This window comes from Caretta caretta, chromosome 9, assembly GCF_965140235.1.
Source record: "Caretta caretta isolate rCarCar2 chromosome 9, rCarCar1.hap1, whole genome shotgun sequence".
Taxonomy (NCBI): domain Eukaryota; kingdom Metazoa; phylum Chordata; order Testudines; family Cheloniidae; genus Caretta; species Caretta caretta.
In genome coordinates, this window is record NC_134214.1 from 100,628,493 (window position 1) to 100,644,133 (window position 15,641).

General features: G+C 36.2%; 1 protein-coding gene across 16 annotated transcripts in view; it reads left to right on the forward strand.

The window, feature by feature from the left end:
• The window catches only part of KLHL13 (kelch like family member 13), a 132,324-nt gene that overhangs the window by 73,076 nt on the left and 43,607 nt on the right, over positions 1–15,641 (forward strand). Inside the window, exon 1 of one of the 16 annotated variants that reach the window (XM_048863730.2) lies at positions 5–24. The exons of the other annotated variants lie outside the window; for them this stretch is intronic. The gene's annotated coding sequence lies outside the window, so the exon portion shown is untranslated. Of the gene's footprint in view, positions 1–4; positions 25–15,641 lie in introns of those variants that run through there. 16 annotated transcript variants of the gene reach the window in all.

Genomic DNA, 15,641 nt, shown 5'->3' on the forward strand with positions numbered 1-15,641 from the left:
GTGAGAGAAATGAGGATAAATAAGGTGGGATTTCTTTCATGAGACTACCATTTGGCAAAATACCCTGTTATATATTTAATGACATTGGCACTCAGAATTTTACCTTATTTTTTCTTTCTATATATACCGTCTCAAATGTTACCTTCTTATTGTTTTCATGGTAGGTGTTGTCAAGTCTTCCCTTTGTTGAAATGCAGAGAAATTGTGCAGATTTAATCATATTTACAAATATTTTTAACTTTTCATTTGAAAAGTTCAAGTTATCATAGATTTGTAATACAGATCTCGGATCAATAAGTCTAAGCATCTAGGCAGGCTTTTATTTGTGGCATATATTCTAAAGATAAATAGCTCTCTGATTGTTAGACATTGAATATAGAATCACCTGCTATATTGTTGTGCGCTTTTGTGTCTGTTTTAGTTATGGAATGGTACATCTTGACTTAAGTCTTGCTTTTATCCTTTACAGTCATACTCTTTAAGAATTTAACATCTCACACTTTTAAAAAAATACTTGAAATAAAAGCATGAAGGTTAAAACATTTTTTTTATTGTGTGATACTTACATGTAAAATGTGTATGCATTTGTTTATGCAGTTTGTTCACTCACAGTAGGTTCTAGATACATGTGCATGCATTTTAATAGATACATAAAATGTATATGCCTGAGTTTCTTGGCAACTCTTAGTAAAGCTTATACTTCAGCTTCTGATTATGGTTGTAAATTTTGTATTAGTGTATACAGGTGGCTTGTTTTGCTTTAGCAATCTGAAATAAAGCTTAATCTTGATTAAGTACACAGTTTTTCCTCTTTAAGTGCTGTTATGGCATTTTTCTTTAAATCAGGAAGATTATTAAAAACAAACAGCTTAAGTACATTTGATATTGCACACAACATATGCTATGAAGAAAATTAATGGAATAAAAAGTTACTTTTAGTAGTATTCCTTAGTATAATAGCTACATTATTAATGCTTTGTGACTTGTGTAAAATAGGAGATGTCATTACTCAACCTTGTATTACCTAGGTTTTGCTTTATCTCTTATGAGGACACAGTGTGACATGTAGATGTTTACGGGTTCCATAAATATTTTTCTGTTGAGGGGTCAGTAATTTGTCAGTAAGATTAAAGCAAGATAAGGCACCTCATATGCATAGTCCCTATCTTTGTTGTGAAAAAGCTAATGTTTAAGAAGCTAAAATTCTCAGATCCAATCTACAAGATATATGCCCTTCATTTAAATTTAGTTTTCGTAAATGCAATTCAGATCATTTTCTTAGCTAAGCAAGTTCTTAGCTACCAGAAAGTATCAAGGTATTTCTACTAAATGGGAGATATGAACTTATGTAGTAAAATATAAGACAAGGTCAAATATAAAAACAGTAGTATGTCACAGAAGAGTTTGAGGCCTTTGAACCTATTTGGGGGAAAAAATGACTAGATATTGTCTGATAAACATTTTTGTGGATTTTAAAAATCACAAGATTTAATGAAGTCAAGATTTAAAAAAAGCTCCATTCCATTCTTGTCTGTCTACAGACATCCCGAGAGATGTAATTTGTTTTATGCATCTTCTCTAAATTGTTACCTTTGTTTTCTGTGTGCTCCAGCATCTTTGTTTTGGATGTGGTGTTGACTTATATTGATGTATTCAATGTATGTGGAGCAGTTCAGTGATCACATATTAACTATCTTCTGTTAGGTACGTCTGCAGCATGTGAAATCATTGAACAGCTGCTTTAATTAAAAAAAAATTAGTGCTACAGTCGGCACTGATTAGTGTCTAAGCAGACATATTTCTTCAGTGATACACACAATCCTGGCATTAGCTGGAATATTATATCTTAAATATCATACTGAAATTATACATACATTATACATATTAAATGAGAAGAATTACAAAATGGATCCAGTTTTATTAGGCAAAATATATTAAATGCTAAAAATAGCCTGAGCTAGTTTTAAGAGCAAAATAGATGATAGACACTCACTACTTCATTGTTAAGTATGTAATATAGTATATGTTGGTTTTGATCTCCATACATGCATTTTTTTTCTTCTACATGAAGTACTTGTGTGTATGTGTTTAATAAAACAAACCACAAATGACCTAAGAACTGACTATTTTTATTGTGTTGCTACAATTTCTTAATACTTTGGAGAATCTGGAATATTTGCACCAGTATCTAGTATTAGAAAACCAATGACAGGAATTAAGGTTAATTCTGACATCTAAATAGTGAATAATAGTAGTTTATACTAACTTCATACATATATTGGCTATACTAGTAAGTTTTTTTTTTTTTAAAATTTCTCTACTTGGTAAAATGCTATTCCTCATATTTCAGTTGTTCTAATCAGTTAACCTTGACTTTAAATATTGAATCCTGTTTGCTGTTCTAACCACTAGATAGTCATTCAGAAACAAGAGTAGGCGTCAGGATACCTAGGTTTTATTCTTGGCCCATCTACTTACTTGTGGTGTTATGAGAGACACACTGCCTCAGTTTCCATATATGTAAAATGGGTTTACTACACCTTACCCATCTTGTAGCTGAATATTGAGTCTAATGTGTGGGCATTCTGAGCTTCTTTGATGAAAGTTGCCATGTTAAGTGCAAAGTATCATTGTTAAATATTTCTTGCTTCCCAGAATGGACCTGGAAGCTCTTCCGTAAACTGACTCAGTTTACAGAAGATGTTCTTACATAAAGTTTGCTACTAATTGAAAGGCTACAGAAGTATTGTGTAGAGATCAATTTAAAAGAGCCCTCTGCTGGAAGAGATCTGTATACATTTGCAAAAAGAAAAGGAGTACTTGTGGCACCTTAGAGACTAACTAATTTATTTGAGCATAAGCTTTTGTGAGCTACGTTCTTGTTAAACCCTGGATTTGTGCTGGAAATGGCCCACCTTGATTATCATACACAATGTAAGGAGAGTGATCACTTTAGATAAGCTATTACCAGCAGGAGAGTGGGGTGGGAGGAGGTATTTTTTCACGCTTTGTGTGTATATAAGATCTTCTAAGCTTTCCACAGTATGCATCCGATGAAGTGAGCTGTAGCTCACGAAAGCTTATGCTCAAATAAATTGGTTAGTCTCTAAGGTGCCACAAGTACTCCTTTTTGCGAATACAGACTAACACAGCTGTTACTCTGAAACCTGTATACATTTGGTGTGTGAAACAGCTTATTTGTTTCACCTGAGCTGATATCATTGTAGACTGTAGAACTCTGGGCTTTTCAGGGAGACTGGTGTTCTAAACTGGCCCTCAGACTGTTTCAGAGGTGAGATTACACTTCCTTGGTAGTGGGAAGGCGAGAGAGCACCATTTTTTCAAACCTCCTACCTGCTGATTAGTGGTAACTGTGACCTTAAAGGAAGCTTCTTGCCCTACTAGTTAAAGCAAAATTGAGTGCAATGATTTACGTAAAAACTTCCAGATCATACTGGAACAGGAAGAGGTAACTGTTTAAAATGGTAGAGAGCAGGGCAAAATTCCCTTGGGTGAAGAGATGCGTGAAACCTATGAACTTTGTTTGAATTGGTCCAAAATAATTTCAGCTTTTTACCTGGTCTGGTGAGAGATCATTTGGCATATCCTAGTTGTGGTTGGGTAAGATGGAAACTGTGGTGTTGGCCCATGAGAAATATTTTTTAAGTATCATGCAGCTTTTCTTCATAAATACACAAATTATAAATATATAGGGAATCTGTGTGTGCGCGTTTTCAAAAACTCTTTCACTGCCATCCCTTTAATCTTCCTGTGTTAGCACCAAAGCTGATATTTTAGATTTTTTGTTCTAAAATTTGAGGGTTAGAGCTATTGAAACAAGTAAGTAATCTCACTGGCAAGGATGTACATTCATATTTCAATGATTAGTTGCTGACTGCTGTTGGCAGCACTCATCAGTTAATGTTAGTGTGGCAATGTGTGCAGTTTACCAGTAGGAGTATCCTAGAAAAAGGACAGGCAAAGTTAGACCATTATATGCCTTGCAAAAAGTACATTTGTTGTAGATATGCATTGAGAAGCACAATAAAAATATTTAAATGAAAGTGGATAAAGGACATCTAAAAATTAATACTTCAGTATGGAAACAACATCCTGGAGGAAGGGTAGGAACAATTCATTTCCAGTTTGGTCATACAAGACACTGCTTTTGGGGTAGTAAGAGGAGATGCACTGTGTCAGTGTTTGCTAACTAAATGGTTTGGTTTGCTGAATGTTTCTTGGGTTCTGCATCATTTATCTGAAGTGGAGAAAAATTCTTCTCTCAGGTCTGTACAGTAGAAACTTGACTTTTATATTCTGCTCTCCCAACATGTGCAGGTCTCCTATTTACATTTATGGATATCTACGCATGTACAATATAAGAGCAAAGTCCTACAATGCCTATCTGAAAGAATGTATTTTTGCATTAAATAAACGCTTTCAGCAGATTTTTTTTTTTAAATGAGAACACCTATATCTTGATTTCTTACTGGAAGAATTTCTCTGAAAATGAACACACTGCTAACTGAATAAATAAGTTTAAAGTCTGCTGCAGTTTCCACGGTAAACATCTGATGAAGTGAGCTGTAGCTCACGAAAGCTCATGCTCAAATAAATTGGTTAGTCTCTAAGGTGCCACAAGTACTCCTTTTCTTTTTAAGTCTTCAGTATGGCTTTTTTTGAAAAAATTACTAAGATGCAAAATACGCAATTTCTAAATGTTGTGCCGTCTAATTTTTTATGTTGTACAATTATTTGGTTTTATAATTAAAGGAATAAATTTTTAATATGACATTGATAGCAGAGTGGCTAATGTTAAGAGAAATAAGCTACTTTAAGTGATTCTACAAATACTTTGTCATCAAATGGTGTATAAAATAGTAGTTATTGTGAGTCACCCTTTTTGTTTGATGGGGTCAAAAAATTGCTGTGTAGTAATGAAAATAATTTACCATGTAGAAAAGTAGAACCAGTGCTAATACCCAAGAGCACTTCAGTGTTAGTTTTCAGCTGGTGATGTGGCATATGTTTTTCTGTTTTCTCCTATTAGGTCTCCTATTGCCCTTTTGTGGACACTGAGGTTAACTGATACTACAAAATATGTGTATATCTTTATAAGTTATGAGTGGAAATACACTTGTCCTGCTTGCCATTTTGCATGGGTCTGGCATTTCCTTGAAATCAATAAAAACAGTAATATTCTGCTATGTGGAGTGACTATTTCTTTGCCTCAGCCTTGGAGATCCCACCCAAACAGGTCTGCAGTATTGTCTGTGAAGGAAACAGCACGGCACATGCTGTGTTGGACATTCCCTCTTTTGTTGCTACTGCTGAGTCCATGGAAGCTGTTTTTGTGCTGGTTTTGGTCACAGTGTAGAGTGGTCAGATGCTGAAGAACAGAAGAGGGAGTGCATGCAGTGTTATGCAGGGACCATCTTGCTCCTCAGTGGCCTCCATCCTCACAAACATCTCTGTTTTGAAGCTACAGAAAATCAGATCCTCTTAGTATCCCCCTCCTTTCTCATTTTCTCCATTTCAGCCTGAATCACATGTTGTGCATGACTTCTTGACTACAGATTTTTATGCTAGGGCTTTGTTGGTGAGGCCCCACTGGGGATCTAAGCAGACTCAACTTTTCCCCCAGTATGTTAAAGAAACAAACAACTCCTCCCACAATTCTGAATGGCTAGACTCTTATTATTTTTAATGGGTTAGTCCCTGAAACTTGTTCCTCTGTTTCTAGGGTAATCTGCCCTGAACCTGACCCTGCTGGCAACAAGGCACCAAACCTGAATCATTCAAATTACTGTCTGAGCATATCATTATTCCTAAACTATCTCTGATTGGTGGGTAGCCTTGAGTATCCCACTGGTAGCCTAGAGATGGTTCCCCAGCTTCCCAAGGCAGCTTGCTTCATTGCTCAACAGTTTCTATTTTGAATCTACTTAAAATATGGCCAAAATGTTGTTAAAATGAGGATAACAATTTTTTTAAAACTACATACGTGTCTTCCCCCAGTGATTCTTCTGTCTTCTAGGGCCAGGTAAATCACTCTTCTCTGAAGAGCTGGCTGTCTCCATTCCTATGTGCCAGCTGTCTTTTCTGTGTGTAGACATTCTCTCTAGCTCCCTCGTCACCTTCTTCCACCATCCGACCTGGCTTGCCGCTGTCAGTTGCTCTCCTACTACCATTTGTGGCAGCAGGGGGGTGTCTGTGTTCAGCTCTGTATAGAGATGCTTGCTGCAAGATGGCTGGGGCAGAGAGGAAGAATGATCTCAAGTTTAATCAATGTTCTTCTTTCTGTACCTGAAACCAGGTTAAGAGAACAGAGTAGTGATCAGTCTACACTATCAGCATTCGATGCTATAATTATTTCTAGGATTTAGGACAGGTAGCGTTTCCTCGCTGGGACAATGGGTTTCATTCTTTCAGTGAGAGAGGGCAGCAAATGCCCAATTAAGCAGATTTTTTTAGTCTCTTCAGTATGTCATTTTATATAGATCCATATAAAGTTAGTTTCATAACATTTAGAGTAAAATGCCACCACTGTAACTTAAACCTACTTCTGCTTGTTTTGTCCTCTTTGGGTGAAATAATTGATACAATTCTTCTTTATAGAGACAGCTTTGTCATAAATTTAAAATTATCTTTTTTACTATACTGAATATAGCTATTTTTCTTGAGATTTTCTTGTATAATATAGGCATCAGTTTTTTTTTTACCTTTATTGCTTTCCCGTGGAAGTGCCAAGAAGAGTGGAATAATTACCTGGTATGTTTTACACAGCGTATGACTATTACTGTAGTTCAATACAGTGTTACCATTGGTATCCCATATTTGGCTTATTCATTTTAGCATCCACTGTATAAACTAGAGAGCCTTCTCTGTGGTACTAATGCTTAACTACTATTTCTTCTTTGTATATCTCTTCACTTCCTTTCTTTGTAAGCCATTTTAAAAAAAATCTAATTCTGTTTTGTTAAATTATAAAGATTACACTGCACTTATTTTTCCACAATTAGTTGTGGGTTTTCTTAGCATACGAACAATTCAATTATTTGAGTCACTTATGAAAACTTCAGTAAAATTGGATGTCTTCCCTTTTCCTCCCATAAGTATCCTGGGGGTCAGAAAAGAGAAGAGGAACCATGAAAGTGAGCATGCAGCTGAGTTTTTCATGGTGTGAAAAGCGAAGTCTGCATGCACCTACAGTTGGGGCATTTAAAGTTCATTCCAGTTCTACAGTTATTACCCACTTAAAGGGTTCTGTGACATATTTGCTATCTCTAGTGTCTCTATCTCTGTATTAACCGGACAAAACTCAGTGAATTCATAGTTTTATGGAAGTGGTAGCAGTGTTTGGAACAATTCTCTGGTTCTCATTATCTCTAAAAACAAAAAGGAATTATTTTAGTCTAATTGCTGTACCAGTGGTGGATAGCCGGCAGAGACGAAGTTGGGCCACTTGGGAAGAAAGACTTCTTCCCTGCTTTCTATGGTAGGTTTGAGAGGTAACCAGAGTTGGCAGCCCGACTGCCAGTGCTGCCTTCATTTCCTTCATCACTCTGTGGCTTGTGGTTGGCCACCCTTCTATGGCAGTTTAGGGATTTTGGAACTCCAGCCCTCTGTTATCTTTCATGTCAGCCTTTTCTATAGCCTTAGGAGAGAGAGAGAGACCCTTTCCCCACAGTAGAATTAGCAGAAAGTGGTACTCTGCTTTTATGCTGCCTGATTACCTCTTTGCTTTTGCTCTGACATCAAAGAGCAATACCCCTTGCCTCTGTTAGGAGGTAGAGTCTGGGAATAGAAAAATTGGTCTCAGTTTAAATTACTTAATTTAACTCGCAACTGGATTTTATTTTTGTCCTTTTCCATTTGTGTGGGTTTTTATGTTAACTACACTCAAGGATGCAGTAGTAGCACGCCCAGACAAGTACAGCATTTCTACATTGCTCTTTTGTGACCCTAACACATTCCGCAAGCAATTTCTAGTTTAAAAATAAAAATGGGGATCTTCAAAAGTGGTTAAGCACCCAAATCCTATTAAAAAATCAATGGGATTTCTGCACCTAACGCTTCGATAGCTTTGAAAACTCCAGCCAAAGAAGTTAAGCTATAGAGTTCATCTTTTTGTGACTTTGGGATAACTAAAAACTATTCAGAATGCTGCTGATCACTGAGACCCAGCTTAAGAGAACAGCAAGGCTATAATGAGGGAGGAAGTAGAAATTGGACTTCAGTAACTTGGTGAATAAAGGGTCCAGATTATTCCTCCACAAAACTTGCAACTTCTGTTGAAGTCAATGGAACTTGTGTGTGCAGCTGTCAGGATTATTAAGCCCTTATATTTGATAATAGAAGTTAATGTTTCCTTTTAATTTTTCAGCCAGAACTGTGTGTCTGACAAGTACAAATGAATAGCTTGTGATTGGACACCTCATCATAAAAGCATTCCAAGTAGAAATGTATGGTTTAGTTATTTAAAGTGTCAGAGGTCACCTCACTGATCTTTCCTAGTGTGATGCTTTTATGCATCTTGACTCTGGATATTTCATAGCAAAAGAGGACACAGAGCAGAGTACCCTATTATATTGTGAGTCAGCACCTGTGTGCTCTAAGAGAGAAGATGAAAGTTTCAAGTGCTTGTTCGCTAAATATTGCAGTTTAAAGATGAGTTAGACTTGCTGTCAGTGCTCTTCCATGCCATAAAATTAGTTCCCCCCCTCCCCATCTCAGATGAAATCACTCATACATTTGTAGCAGCAAAACTTTTGTTCCTTGTACTCGTGGATAAGAAATTTTCATTATAAATAGGCATTGGCAAATCACACAGCTGACTACTTTACCCTGTAGTTTAAATGCTACAGGAGTTGTTACAAAACTGTAGCTGAGTAATATTAATTAAAGGACAAGACTTCACTATTTAGGAGGAGGACAAGAAGAACAATAACTAATACATTTAATCTAGTAATTCTTTGCCCAATTAAAGTGCTTCGTTAAATTACACAGATTTACAGTGCAGAAGTGTGTATTTAAAAAAAAAAAAAAGTGAAGAACCATGCATTATGTAACTAGATTCATCTGTGTTGCTTATTATAACATTAAATTCCCTAACATCAGAATGATAAAATATTCACTTTACAGTGCTGCCCTATCACTGTTCAGCTTACTCAGCTCTTACATGGCCATTTAATTTATTAGAGAATTCCTAAATTCGCTAGTCAAGAAATTAGAACATCTATTCTTAATGAGAAGACATTAAGCGTACTTAATATTTAAAAATAATTTTTGGCAGGCTAAGGACAAGCATTACTGTATTTTCTAATAATACATGAAAGTTTCATTATATTTAAATCAGCCTTTTCGTTAAGTTAATAGTTTAATTAGCTAAACGTATGCTTGGCCACAAACATATATACCAGAGTTTTGGTTAGATCATAGAATAGTAAAGATCTGTCATGAGATAGGATAATCTTAATATGAAATGGAAATTTAGCTCCTTGCTTGCTGATAAATACCATGGTGCTGGCACATGACAAAGAGTAATTTCAGAAGATGCCACTTACCAGTGACCGGAACACTTGCAGTCATGGTTCATTGGAGAATAATTTGACAAAGAAAATAAGGTTATAATCCTTTAAAAAACAAGCTGCTGAGCTACACAAAGTTATCAATATACTATCTGGACTATGTTGCTTTGGTAGATTTTTAATGTATTCTGTCATGTCATATTTTTAAAAATAACCCATGAAAATATGTACTCTAGTGTGAAGAAAATTATGCTAGAGAAAATTTAGGCCAATTCGGTATTTTGTGTCAAAAGAAGCATACATTATAAAACATTTTAAAACAACTTGGATTTATTTACCTAAATTCATAGATTCACAAAATTATTCATTCTTGTATCTGTCTTGCTGATATGGGTTTAGAATAAATCCAATTTCATAATGAGAGCAATGCAAAACAAAATAATTGTTTTATTGTTATTTTGACAATAAGTGATAAATATTATAGCCAACAAGACAAAACTCTCAGTACTTCCTACTAAATTTTTAATGGTATACTGTGCGTTGCATGTGCTCACTCAATAGGCCAAGATCTAAAGGGAAGGCAGAGTTTCAGTTCCAAATATTCTACATACTGTTTTTAAAAACTGTTAAAGGAACATTAAAGTTGCAAAGTCAAACACTCAGGTTAAGAAATTCCAGAATTAAGTTTGCTCATGTAACCTTAATTTTGCCCCCTTGTGCATATGCATTATGGTATAGTATTTAATTACATCATCACATACAGTCTTCTCCACCAGAGCCCTACCTCATTCAGGGCATAGGATGGACGATACACTAGGAATAATGAATCAGGATTGGGTAACAAATGAGGCAGTTATCTCTAATACCCCTGATAGTCAGACAGTCTCCAGTCTTCCTGCTTTCAGTTCTGGTGTCCAGCGCCATAGTGGCCATAGGGTCTGCAATTCCAGGAAAGCCTTGCTCAGCCTTGGGATGATCCAGGCTTGGTTGCTCTCCAAAGGTGGTGCATGCACAGTCTGATTGGCAGGTAAGTAGGGCCCTACCAAATTCACAGTCCATTTTGGTCAATTTCATGGTCATAGGATATTAAAAATCGTAAATTTCATTATTTCATCTGTTTAAATATGAAGTTTTACAGTGTTGTAACTGTGGGGGTCCTGACCTAAAAAGGAGTTGTGGGAGGGTCGCAAGGTAATTGTAGGGGGGTTGCGGTACTGCTATCCTTACTTCTGCGCTGCTGCGGGCGCCGGCTCTGCCTTCAGAGCTGGGCCGCTGGAGAGCGGCAGCTGCTGGCCGGGATCCCAGCTCTGAAGGCAGCATCCTGCCAGCAGCAGCGCAGAAGCGCGGGTGGCCCGGTGTGGTGTTGCCACCCTCACTTCTGCGCTGCTGCCTGCAGAGCTGGGCCCTCGGTCAGCAGCCACCGAGGCAGCCATGCAGAAATAAGAGTGCAAATACCACAACCCTCCTAAAATAACCTTATGACCCCCCTGAAACTCTTTTTGGGTCAGGACATACAATTTGAGAAATGCTGGTCTCACCCGTGAAAACTGTATGATGTAGTATAGGGTAAAAGCACACAAAAGACCGGATTTCACGGCGGGAGACCAGATTTCACGGTCTGTGACATGTTTTTCATGGCCATTAATTTGTTAGGACCCTACACATAAAAGAGCTGTGTGGAATGGACTTTGCTTACTAGAGATGAAATCTTTAGAGCTTTTAGCTTTCAAATTCTAACAAGTCTCTGAGCATGTGCAAACAGATCTTCAGAGGCTTTATAATTTGAACAAATTTGGGCATATTTTCACAGGGATGGCAAGACACAGCCCTAACACTAATCAGCTGTTAAACAACATGCTGTACTCCGGGGGGGGAACACATACATTCATCATTGACCATGCACACTTCCATATCTATCTATATATATATATATATATATATATACACACACACACACAGAGTTAGGAATACAGTAGCAAAGAATATCTTTGCTATTTAGGGTGTAGGGTCTGTTGATAATTTTAAGGAAACTGGAGATAGGAAGCTAATTTGCATTTTGATTCTTAAATCTGACGCTCTGATCAGTCAATACACAGGATTAACTAGTTTAGCAGGATGTGCAGCAGGCAATACATAGCTGAGTTGTTTTTTTTCAGACCAGATATTTGGTTGTCATGGATGCCAGACAATGAGATATTTTTAGTCTGATATATTCTGTGTTACCAAAGGAAGGTATGTTGAAACTTCCTGAAGCAATTTAATAAGAATTGTTAGCATTTAATAAACATTTCATGAACAATCTGTGTTTGCCTTTGTGTACTCCATGCCTGTAACTAAAACTTCTGCTGTATTTAGCCCTATCAGGTTTGTTCATGAAATGAGGTAAAAATACTGTTGATACACATATATTACCTTGGATATTGAAGTTAGCTGGTTTAGTGCAAGGTTATCCTATATTGTACAAAGTTATTGTACAAAACTTGCAAATCAAAACAATTTGCTTACTGTTCCAGTCTTAAGTAACTGGTGTATGGAGAAAAGGGTAACATAGTTGTATCAGTTAGACTGTTGTATACTAGTAAAGACAGAGAAAATGCAAGCAGGAAAGAAACATGATGCAAGGATCGGATGATGAGAAATATGAGTAAAAGGCTATATAGTACAGAACAGAGAAAACTCAGGGAAGGGTGATGGGATACACGATGTATCTACAAACATTTTCTAGGAAACAATATAAACAAAGATTATGTTCAGTCTCAGATGATTGAGATAAGAGCAAGGCCCTGAATATTTTGGGAGGGGGGGGGAGCTTAAAATACACATTAGGAGAGTTCTCTACTAGTAAGAGCTGTTGGATAATGGAATTGATAAAGGACAATAGCAAAGATACCTTCACTGCAAATATTCCAGAACAGGTTATGTACAGTGTTAGTGTAAATAATGTAGCTAGCAGTCATGTAAAGCAGTTGGGTCACCCCACTAACTGTTGAGTGTTAGGAAGAAACTTCCCCAGTGGGCTGGATATTTTATAGTTGTCCGCTAAATAGCTTCCTGCACCTTTCGCCGAAGCCATGGTACTAACCTCTGAGAGGGATTACTGAAATATGTAGACCATTGGTCTGATCTGGTATGGAAGTTCCTGTGTTCATTTCATGTTTAACTCAGCATTCATTTGACCATAAAGCTATTATAGAAAGCTGGGCTCAGTGTTTCCCCAGACTAACTATTTTTGATTAAAGTAGGGTTAACATTCATGTTTATGTCCAACTTGTTGTGAATTCTCATTGTCCATTATAGTCGCTGCTGTAGCTCTTCCTTTTTCAGCCTTTTAAAATTCTGATTAAAAATGTTTGTGCTGCACTTTTTACTTAATGCCTTATTGATCAGAACAATAGAACTAATTAGAAAATGAATTAACTTTCTTCTTTGCAAGTCTGCCTAATTGTGATATACTGTACTTATTATAAAGCACCAATCAATATATTTACATTCATTATTACCCAATTAATTATAGTGCTTGTCAAACCACATTAATAAATGTAAGTAAAATGACTTTGGTAACCGTGCCTATTCTACTTATTTTGTACTACTTTTGTATTCATTAGGAATTAGATATTTGGTTACCTTTTATTCAGTACTGAAAGTCCATTCACCTGCAAAAAAACCCCCCAATTAACTAGTACACCCATCCTTTTTTAAAAATGATAAGTTGATAGATGTGCCTGGTCTGTTAAATATGTGTAATGAGAGATTTCACTCCATTTAATAAAATCACTAGAAATGAGATGTCATAAGTGTAAAGGCGTTTGCTCTGTAATATAACCACCTGTTAAATAGAGGGCACTGGCTGTGTTCTGTAATCTCTTTTTAAACAACAGTCAGCTGTTGTAATGATTTTGTTTCTGATCTGTACATGGCAAAGATTTGTAACCCTGTTAATACTTCGTAAAAAAACAAAAAACAAAAATTAATCAGATAGAAGATTGAATTAGTCATGTGTTCCCAGAAATGAATAGTAAAGAATCACTTTTATGAAAGTTTGGTTTACAGGCCTAAAAGTGCAAGTTAAATTAAATTTTGAATAAATCTGAATTCTGTTTGCAGGCTTAGGTTTTTTTTAAATTAGTCACAAGTATTTCAGGCCTTATATCTGTTTATTTGCCATTATCTTGCATATTGATAGGGTAACTGAAAATATATAGGGAATACTGCATTTTCCCTTTGTCTTGCAGAGATGAGTTTTTAATGCTATGATAGCATACATGTGGTTTACACAATGTCAGTAACAAAATCAGAACTCTATCATTTTGGGAGGCTCTATCATTTTGTAGTGGCTATGTCAAAAGATTGGGAGTCAGGAGACCAGAACCATATTTCTAGCTCCTACCGCTGACTTGCTATGTGACCTTGGGCAAGTTGTTTAAACTCCTTCTGAACATCACTTTCATTGCCTGAATAATGGAGAGAAAACTTACCCTTTCTAAAGCATTTTGAGATCATGAAAGATGCTGAGTGCCCACTATCTTTTTTTTTCCTTTCTTTTTCTTGTATTGATGGTGATCTTAAATAGAAGTTGAGAGTCCTACTTCTTAAACTTGACTGTCTGGGAGATAGGGCAATCTTGTTATTTTTAATGTGAACATACAAATTGTTGAATGGGTTACAGGTTTGGTATAATGAACTTGACTTGCTTGGCAAGCAGTAAAATCATATCTTATGGTTGCTTGCTTTTGTTTCCTTTAAACTAGATCTAGATATTCAAGAGCTTACTCAGTTACTGCTAGTAGGTCACTAAATTTTATAGTGTAAATGCCAAGGGTACTGTAGCGCTTGCTTAACTATAGTGTAAAGGGTAATACCTATAAATCCATTCTGCACCATACATTTTTAAATGTGCAAATATAGCCAGTTGCAATTAAATGGTTCTAGTTTACAAACGTTGCCATGAGGTGTTATCTTCTAAATACATAAATAGTTCTAATTTTATTGTAAAATGAGAAAACTCTGTACAAACTTACTGTTTGTTACATCTGTGTCAGTGACCAGTAAGAACCCATACTTTCCCCCAACTGTTCAGAGATCCATAAGTAGTAACACTCCAGACAAGAATCTTTGCCCCTCTTGGTTGAAGTTACTGGGACAAGATTTGCTTTTCTAATGTCCCAGTGGTACAGCTCCACGAGCAGTGATCGAAGTACTCCTAGAGACATCCACTGGCATTTTAACTACCCTCTTATCAAACCTGCTCAAAAGAGATCTGGGTGTCCTGGTGCTTAAAATGGTGATGCTCACCAGTAGTCTGACTACAATTGTACTTCCATTATTCTTTCTGCCCGATCTAGTGTAGACAAGGCCTTCAGCTTCAGTTCAAATCTTTAAGGCTCATGCTAAGTATATATGCATAGTGTATGGAATTGTCATATATTATGGCTGAAACCTTAAAAGCCCACTGAAAATTTTGGCAAGTAAGTGGGTTTGCCTGTTTTCTAGTTGTTGCATATTAACTATGTGGCAAGTTTTCCTTGGAGTTGAAGAAAGCCTTTTGAAAATTTCTGCTTCGTTGGTTATCTGAGCTGATACTTTTATTAAGTATTCTTTCAGAGAAGTAACCTGTCGATGTAATTTTAAAAGGATCTTTGTAATTCTTTCTCTTGAAACAATACAATTCTTTCCTCCACATCAACACATTTGTTTCAAAAGAAGGACACGTGACATGTAAACGTAAGGAGCAAATATCCCTCAAAATCACATGAGACAATATACTTGATATGAGTACATTCAGATTTTAAAAAAAGAGAGCCAGAGCAAACTGACCAAAAACATTCAGGTCATGCACTAGAAACTGCTTTATCTAACCTCTTGTTGAATGTTGTTTTGGCTGTTGTTTTCCAAAGACAAAAGTATGGAGAGTAACTTTCTGATTACAAAATACAGTGTAAAATATTGATTTGTATGTTAAAGAAGAGTTCCAGTGAGATTTAAAACAAACTATTTTAATTGTAAACAAACAGTACCATAGTGCATGCTAAAATATATTCACATTTATTACAGCTGATTCAAATTTGTGTATTAGGTTTTTACATGTGAATTTAAATCTCTGAAGCATACCCT